This window comes from Triticum dicoccoides, chromosome 3B (genome assembly GCF_002162155.2).
Source record: "Triticum dicoccoides isolate Atlit2015 ecotype Zavitan chromosome 3B, WEW_v2.0, whole genome shotgun sequence".
NCBI lineage: Eukaryota > Viridiplantae > Streptophyta > Magnoliopsida > Poales > Poaceae > Triticum > Triticum dicoccoides.
In genome coordinates, this window is record NC_041385.1 from 850,916,143 (window position 1) to 850,923,702 (window position 7,560).

The window sequence follows — 7,560 nt, forward strand, 5'->3', positions numbered from 1 at the left end:
GTTATGTGCATTACAGAGTGGGCCCAAAGATACCTCTCCGACAATCGAAGTGACAAATCCTAATCTCGAAATATGCCAACCCAACAAGTACCTTCGGAAACACATGTAGAGCATCTTTATAATCACCCAGTTACGTTGTGACGTTTGGTAGCACACAAAGTGTTCCTTCGGTAAACGGGAGTTGTATAATCTCATAGTCATAGGAACATGTATAAGTCATGAAGAAAGCAATAGCAACATACTAAACTATCAAGTGCTAAGCTAACTGAATGGGTCAAGTCAATCACATCATTCTCCTAATGATGTGATCCCGCTAATCAAATAACAACTCATGTCTATGGCTAGGAAACATAACCATCTTTGATCAACGAGCTAGTCAAGTAGAGGCATACTAGTGACACTCTGTTTGTCTATGTTTCACACATGTATCATGTTTCCGGTTAATACAATTCTAGCATGAATAACAAACATTTATCATGATATAAGGAAATAAATAATAACTTTATTATTGCCTCTAGGGCATATTTCCTTCAGTACCGTCGATTGGGGTGGTAGATGTGGTTCTTCCCCACCGGGCTGTGCCTCATGGACATGTGTACTGCCTTGCAATGAGTGAATCTACACATTAAAACGTGTGTTCGGACGAAGGTACTAGAAACTAGAAACCAAAGTACAAATGGTCATATTGCTTATCACTCCGACAAAGGTAGTAGAAACTAGAAACCAAAAGTACAAATGGTCATATTGCTTATCACTCGGACACGCTTATTACATTTGAAGAAGTGGAGATCAGTCAATCAAACTACTACTAGCTATAGGTTTACATATACTCTCTCCCAAAATAAGTGAGTTAGTACAAAGTTGAGTCCCTCTGTCCCAAAGTTGTGTTTCTACTAATAACGTCTAGATAATTCCTTCTCCCATAATCACCCGCTAATCACGACCGTGGCTTTTCAAGACGATCCGTCCATGGGGATGTTTCCATTTGGTGAAGAAACTGGGGAAGGGCGCTTCTAAGAGCTCCGGCCAGCAGCACCGGAGGAAAGACCGGTTGGTCACGAGGCCGCACCACCGCTTACACGTTGCCGGGTCCTTGACGCGGACGAGGATCTCAAGGACTACCTTGTCCTTCAGCAAAGCCGTCGTCCGTTCCATTGACCGGTGAAATAACTAATCGCGATGGAGCAATGTATGTACGCACGGACGCAGAGGTTGGAGCTGTCGATCGGTGTATATATGCATAGGCTTCAAGGGTGTATGTAGTCAAGTCGGTCTACAGCTGCCCAGCGTCTCCGGCCACAGTACGTCGTCCAACACCGGTGGCTTCAAGCAAATGAAGGCATGCCGATTTTTATTTGCCAAAACTTCCTCCAAGTCAGATTGCAAAGTGTACATACTGGGTTCAAGGATGTGCAACCGTAAAGGTCCTTGTTTTCGAACTAGAAATAGAAAGAATCCACATGAAAAACTGAAAACTCGAAGAAAATAGAAAACATTAGGAAAAATATAAGAAATATGGTATGGCATGCGCTAGGCAGCAGCCGACCGATTTAAGTGGGAAATCGTTGGATTGCTTCGCACATAGCCGTCTGATACTTCCCCACATAGCCGCCTGATTTGGTTGCGGCTTGCAGCAAACAGGTTCCCCCTCCTCCATCTCATTGCTTCGCATCTCCTCGCGTCACAGCCTCCCGCGATAGCCACTTATAGCAACGACGTCCACTCGCAACGCACACCACCGTCATTCGTCTTGTTGTTGCTGCTCCTGGTGGCTCCATCCCAGCGACTGCGTGCATGAGTTGGAGATCGGGCCTCTAGAGCCACGCCCTTTCTGATCATGCGCCAGGAGAAAAGTGATAAGGTTTTTTTCAAGCGTCTTCGCACGGATGTTCACTTCCGTCTGCATGAACTGCAACTTCTTCCACGACTTTGGCTACTTCCTCGATTATGCGATGGGTGACAACAGTGGTGCCACGAAGAAGGCTGTTGCAGCCATCACGGCCCTGACCTTCCTGACTAGAAGGTATGATATGCTCATCCTTTAACTGGTTCATGCATGTGCACTACCGGTAAGTATATCCTTGTTTCACACGCTCTATGTCTAGTACGCAATAGTATGTATAGCTTAAAGTATGTCATTGATCTTGTAAGTATTTTTCGTCGTGTTTTTCATCGGGATTAAATTAATCAAAAAGTTGATAATATATATCCAATAGTCTCCTCTCTCTTTCTCCACTCTCCATGACAAAGGTGCATGAGAAACTATCTTTGTGTTGTGATTGAGCCTGAACTGGAATAGAACTTAAAAATAATGCAATGTGGCCCCACTAGTGCAGAACCGGGCAATAGCACCGGTTCGTAAGGCCCTTTAGTACCGGCACTAAAGTGTGGGCACTAAAGCCCCCCCCCCCTTTTAGTACCGGTTCAGCACGAACCGGTGCTAAAGGGAAACCACGTGGCACGAGCCAGCTCCAGGGGCCTGGAGCCCTTTAGTACCGGTTGGTAAGACCAACCAGTACTATAAGGTTTGGGGGGTTTTAGTTTTATGATTTCTTTTTCATTTAATTTTGTGTTTCCATTTTAATTCTTTTTCGTTTGCTGGTATTTTACGATACTACACATTGTACACGTTATGCCTATATATATATATATATATATATATATATATATATAGAATTTCTAGTAGAACCAATCATGCATATATATATCATCAATGTCTCACAAACCATCATATTAATTAATTCACACATACACACATGTATAGCTATATACAATTTCTCCTACATATGCATGTTGCCTTCGGAGCCAGTGGCATTATAGCCTAATTGGTGCCTTCGGAGCACGATGACAATTGGAAGTGGTTTTCATTGGGGCGGTAGCGGGTAATAGTATTCTCCCTTCGGATTTATGACCTGGTCGAGCAAAAATCCCGCTATTTCCTCTTGAAGTGCTTCTACGCGCTCCGTTTCTAGGAGCTTCGCCCGCACCTCTCTGAACTGTTAAGAAAGAGATCAATATGCATGTGTATTAGTTGTGTGACTAGATATCGATAATGGTGTAAAAATTGTGAATAGTGTTTTGACAAGCGTATCCATTCCTGTCTTTGAGATCTGCTTCTTTCGGACGCCATTATGCGAATGTTCTCGCAAACGCAGAATGCACACAGATCAGTCCCCTGCGCCTGCTTCAGGGCCTTTACGAGAATGAAATTTGATCAGATAATAATTAATCAAGCATGATAATTAAAGAGATGGCAGCTAGCTAGCTAGCTAGTACTACTTAATTACTTACCTTGGGTCTTCCCCATTTAAGCTTTTCTTTCCATTCGCCATCCGTGATCCTGATGAACCTTGCCCAAGCCCTGCCCGCCGAAAAAGAAAATGAATAAAGGGGTTATTAAATAGTTCATATCATGAAATGACGAACTAAATAGGCCGAGATATATAGTTAATAATGATTGAAATTACCTGTTGACTATCCCAAACAAGATGTTATAGTCGGTTTTTTCTTTGAGTAGTGAGTCCAGTATTTCAACTGTTCCGGCGTCAACTTTAATGATACACAAGACCCAGAGATATCTGCATGCACACACGTTTTCATGTCTTAATTAAGCGGGCATATGTAAGCAAAAACATGTAGCTAGCTAGTAGGCAAAAACAGAAAATTTGTAGTACAAGACAGTGTGACTCACTGGAAGTTGTAAGGAAGTAGTATATCTTCATTGTATTTGAGGCGCTTCAAGAACTCTAGCATGCTGTCCTCTACGGCCTTTTGATGACGTTCATCTATTTTCCATGTGTATTCATTAACGGTGTTTGGGTCAATGAACCCAATGCCATAGCGTCCACCTTTTCTCATTTCATATATGTTCATCCTGCATATAATACCACAGAAAAGAATATAGCGAGGATAATTACAGGTAATGATAAAGATCACTACAGCTAGCTTGAGACTTAAATTACAGAAAGAAATCACTTACAGACAATAGCAACTGACGATAGATTTGTCGAGTGCGTCTTGATTGTATAACTGAAACAGTTCAGAATACTCAACGGACACAGCTTTCTCATGGTAGTAATGATCCTCCTTGACATTCACCATGAGGGACAATCAATCGGAAATCTTGGTAATGTTCATGTACCATTGATGCAATTCATACATTCTCGTTAGGAGGTTCTTGACCTTGTCTGGCTCGACCAAAGGTTGGCCCCGGACATATTTCCGTTTTATTTCATCCTCTCTAAGCACAGGCATGGGCTCGATCTCGAGGAGTTGTCCAACAGTGATTTTGAGAACTTCAGCCTGCATTATATGCTCCTCCGTTATTACCACATTTCCCACCTCAGGAACGTAAACTGTTTGCCCACAATAATATTGGGCGCGCGTACTGTCACGTGTTGTTGGCACAACAAGCGAGGGGATCGATTGCGTTGCCTGTTCTCCCAGCTGGGGAATGGTTTTCCCGCATTTTTTGACAGCTGCTTCTTGTTTGCTCGATCCCGAGCTCGCCTCCTTACGTATACGTGCTCGATTTAACTTCCTGATGTGGCGCTCATAGTCTGTGACAACAGGCTCGGGAGCTGGTGGTTGAGCCATACGAATGAAGTGGTCAATCGTTTCCTCATGCACTTTCTCCCTTGGCGGCGGTGGCGGTTTCGGTGCAAAATGGGCTTCCACCTCGGACTTCGATATGGCTGCGATTTCCTCCTCGGACCTGTCATAAGCCCTCTGCGGAAGAGGCGTGAGGCTTGGACCATATTTATATCGCTTGCCTCCGCCTGTACTTCCTGTACTACCTCGACTCGTACCGCTACGCACCATAGCTGCGGGGTGTCTCTTCTGTGATTGCTAAGGCGGCGGAGACGGCTGACGGGGCTGAGTTGGATGAGGAGGAGTGGCCGCCTGAAGTTGTGCCGGACTTGGAGGAGGAGTGGCCTGAGGTTGTGCCGGACTTGGAGGAGGAGTAGATGTCTACGCTGTGGCGGACTTGGAGGAGGAGGAGTGGCCTTACACTTTGCCAGACTTGTAGGAGGAGTGGCCTGACACTTTGCCAGACTTGGTGGACTTGCAGGAGCGGGAGACTGCTGACTCGGTGGCGGACTTCGACGAGGAGTCGGCTGACGCGGTGTCGGTGGCCTTTGAATGATGATGCAATCCTTTTTCCATAGGATGATACGATGTTTGGCGTCTCCGAGAAAGCGCTCGTCGTCACCTCCAGGATAGTCAAGCTCTAGCTCCGAATATGGGTCCACCACCTCATCAACCAAGACACGAGTATAGCCCGCTGGAAATCGGGTTGCAATGGAAGGTTGCCTCGGGGGGATTTGTAAAAGCAATGGCGTCCGCCACCTTCATGGATATGTTCTTCATTTTGACGTGTAGCTCGCAGCTAGTGTTCTCCTTGATGTCATCCACGGGGTATCTACCCAGCATTGCGTCGTCCGGGGCGGAACCCACGCTGCTTCTCGGCATGGATGGGGCGCTGCTATCCAATGCTGGATCATTCGCTAGCTGCTGCAGCTGCTGAGACCCCCTTTGCTGGGTAAGTGAGTCGATCTGCTCCTGCTGCCGCTGGAATTTGACTACCAATTCCGCTTGACTTGCTTCTAGGCCTTGAAGGCGTTCATAGTCCCGCTTCCTCTGCTCCTCCTCCATCTTCCTCTTCTTCTCCTCCGCAATCTTCTTTCTCGCACGGGTTCTGTAGTCGGTGTTCCAGTCTGAGAACCCCTCATACCACGGAATAGCGCCCTTGCCTCGTGTTCTTCCCGAGTGTTCAGGATTTCCCAGGGCACGCGTAAGCTCGTCGTTCTCTCTGTTGGGCTGGAACACCCTCGATCGTGCCTCTTCTATTGCAACAAGTATCGCATCGTCGGCTCCCTTCAGACTTGCCCTCGTCGAAACATTGTCTGTCTTCGGGTCCAACTCCCCCCCATGCGCATAGAACCAAGTCCTGACCCTGGGGGGCCAGCTCTTAGTAACTGGAGTGGCACCTGTTGGAGAACGTTGCAGAAAACAAAAAATTTCCTACTCGTTTCACCAAGATCATCTAGGAGTTCATCTAGCAACGAGTGATTAGATGCATCTACATACCTTTGTAGATCGCGAGCGGAAGCGTTCAAAAGAATGGTGATGATGTAGTCGTACTCGACGTGATCCAAATCACCGATGACCAGCGCCGAACGGACGGCACCTCCGCGTTCAACACACGTACGGGACGGGAGACGTCTCCTCCTTCTTGATCCAGCAAGGGGGGAGGAGAGGTTGATGAAGGTCCAGCAGCACGACGGCGTGGTGGTGGATGCAGGGCGTCACAGCAGCAGGGCTTCGCCGAGACTACGAGGGAGAGACGTAACGGGGGGAGGTGGAGGCGCCAGGGGCTGGTGTATGAAGTCCCTCCTCTCCCCCACTATATATAGGGGTGCCAAGGGGGGCTGGTGCGCAGCCTAGGAGATCTGATCTCCTAGGTGCGGCGGCCAGGGGAGGGTTTCCCTCCCCCCCAAGGCACCTCGGGGTGCCTTCCACCACTAGGACTCCTCCTAGGGGGAAACCCTAGGCGCATGGTGAAGGAAATATGCCCTAGAGGCAATAATAAAGTTATTATTTATTTCCTTATAATCATGATAAATGTTTATTATTCATGCTAGAATTGTATTTACCGGAAACATAATACATGTGTGTGAATACATAGACAAACAAAGTGTCACTAGTATGCCTCTACTTGACTAGCTCGTTAATCAAAGATGGTTATGTTTCCTAACCATGAACAATGAGTTGTTATTTGATTAACGAGGTCACATCATTAGCAGAATGATCTGATTGACATGACCCATTCCATTAGCTTAGCACCCGATCGTTTAGTGTGTTGCTATTGCTTTCTTCATGACTTATACATGTTCCTATGACTATGAGATTATGCAACTCCCGTTTACCGGAGGAACACTTTGGGTACTACCAAACGTCACAACGTAAATGGGTGACTATAAAGGAGTACTACAGGTGTCTCCAATGGTCGATGTTGGGTTGGCGTATTTCGAGATTAGGATTTGTCACTCCGATTGTCGGAGAGGTATCTCTGGGCCCTCTCGGTAATACACATCACACAAGCCTTGCAAGCATTACAACTAATATGTTAGTTGTGAGATGATGTATTACGGAACGAGTAAAGAGACTTGCCAGTAATGAGATTGAACTAGGTATTGGATACCGACGATCGAATCTCGGGCAAGTAACATACCGATGACAAAGGGAACAACGTATGTTGTTATGCGGTCTGACCGATAAAGATCTTCATAGAATATGTAGGAGCCAATATGGGCATCCAGGTCCCGCTATTGGTTATTGACCAGAGACGTGTCTCGGTCATGTCTACATTGTTCTCGAACCCGTAGGGTCCGCACGCTTAAGGTTACGATGACAGTTATATTATGAGTTTATGCATTTTGATGTACCGAAGGTTGTTCGGAGTCCCGGATGTGATCACGGACATGACGAGGAGTCTCGAAATGGTCGAGACATAAAGATTGATATATTGGAAGTCTATGTTTGGACATCGGAAATGTT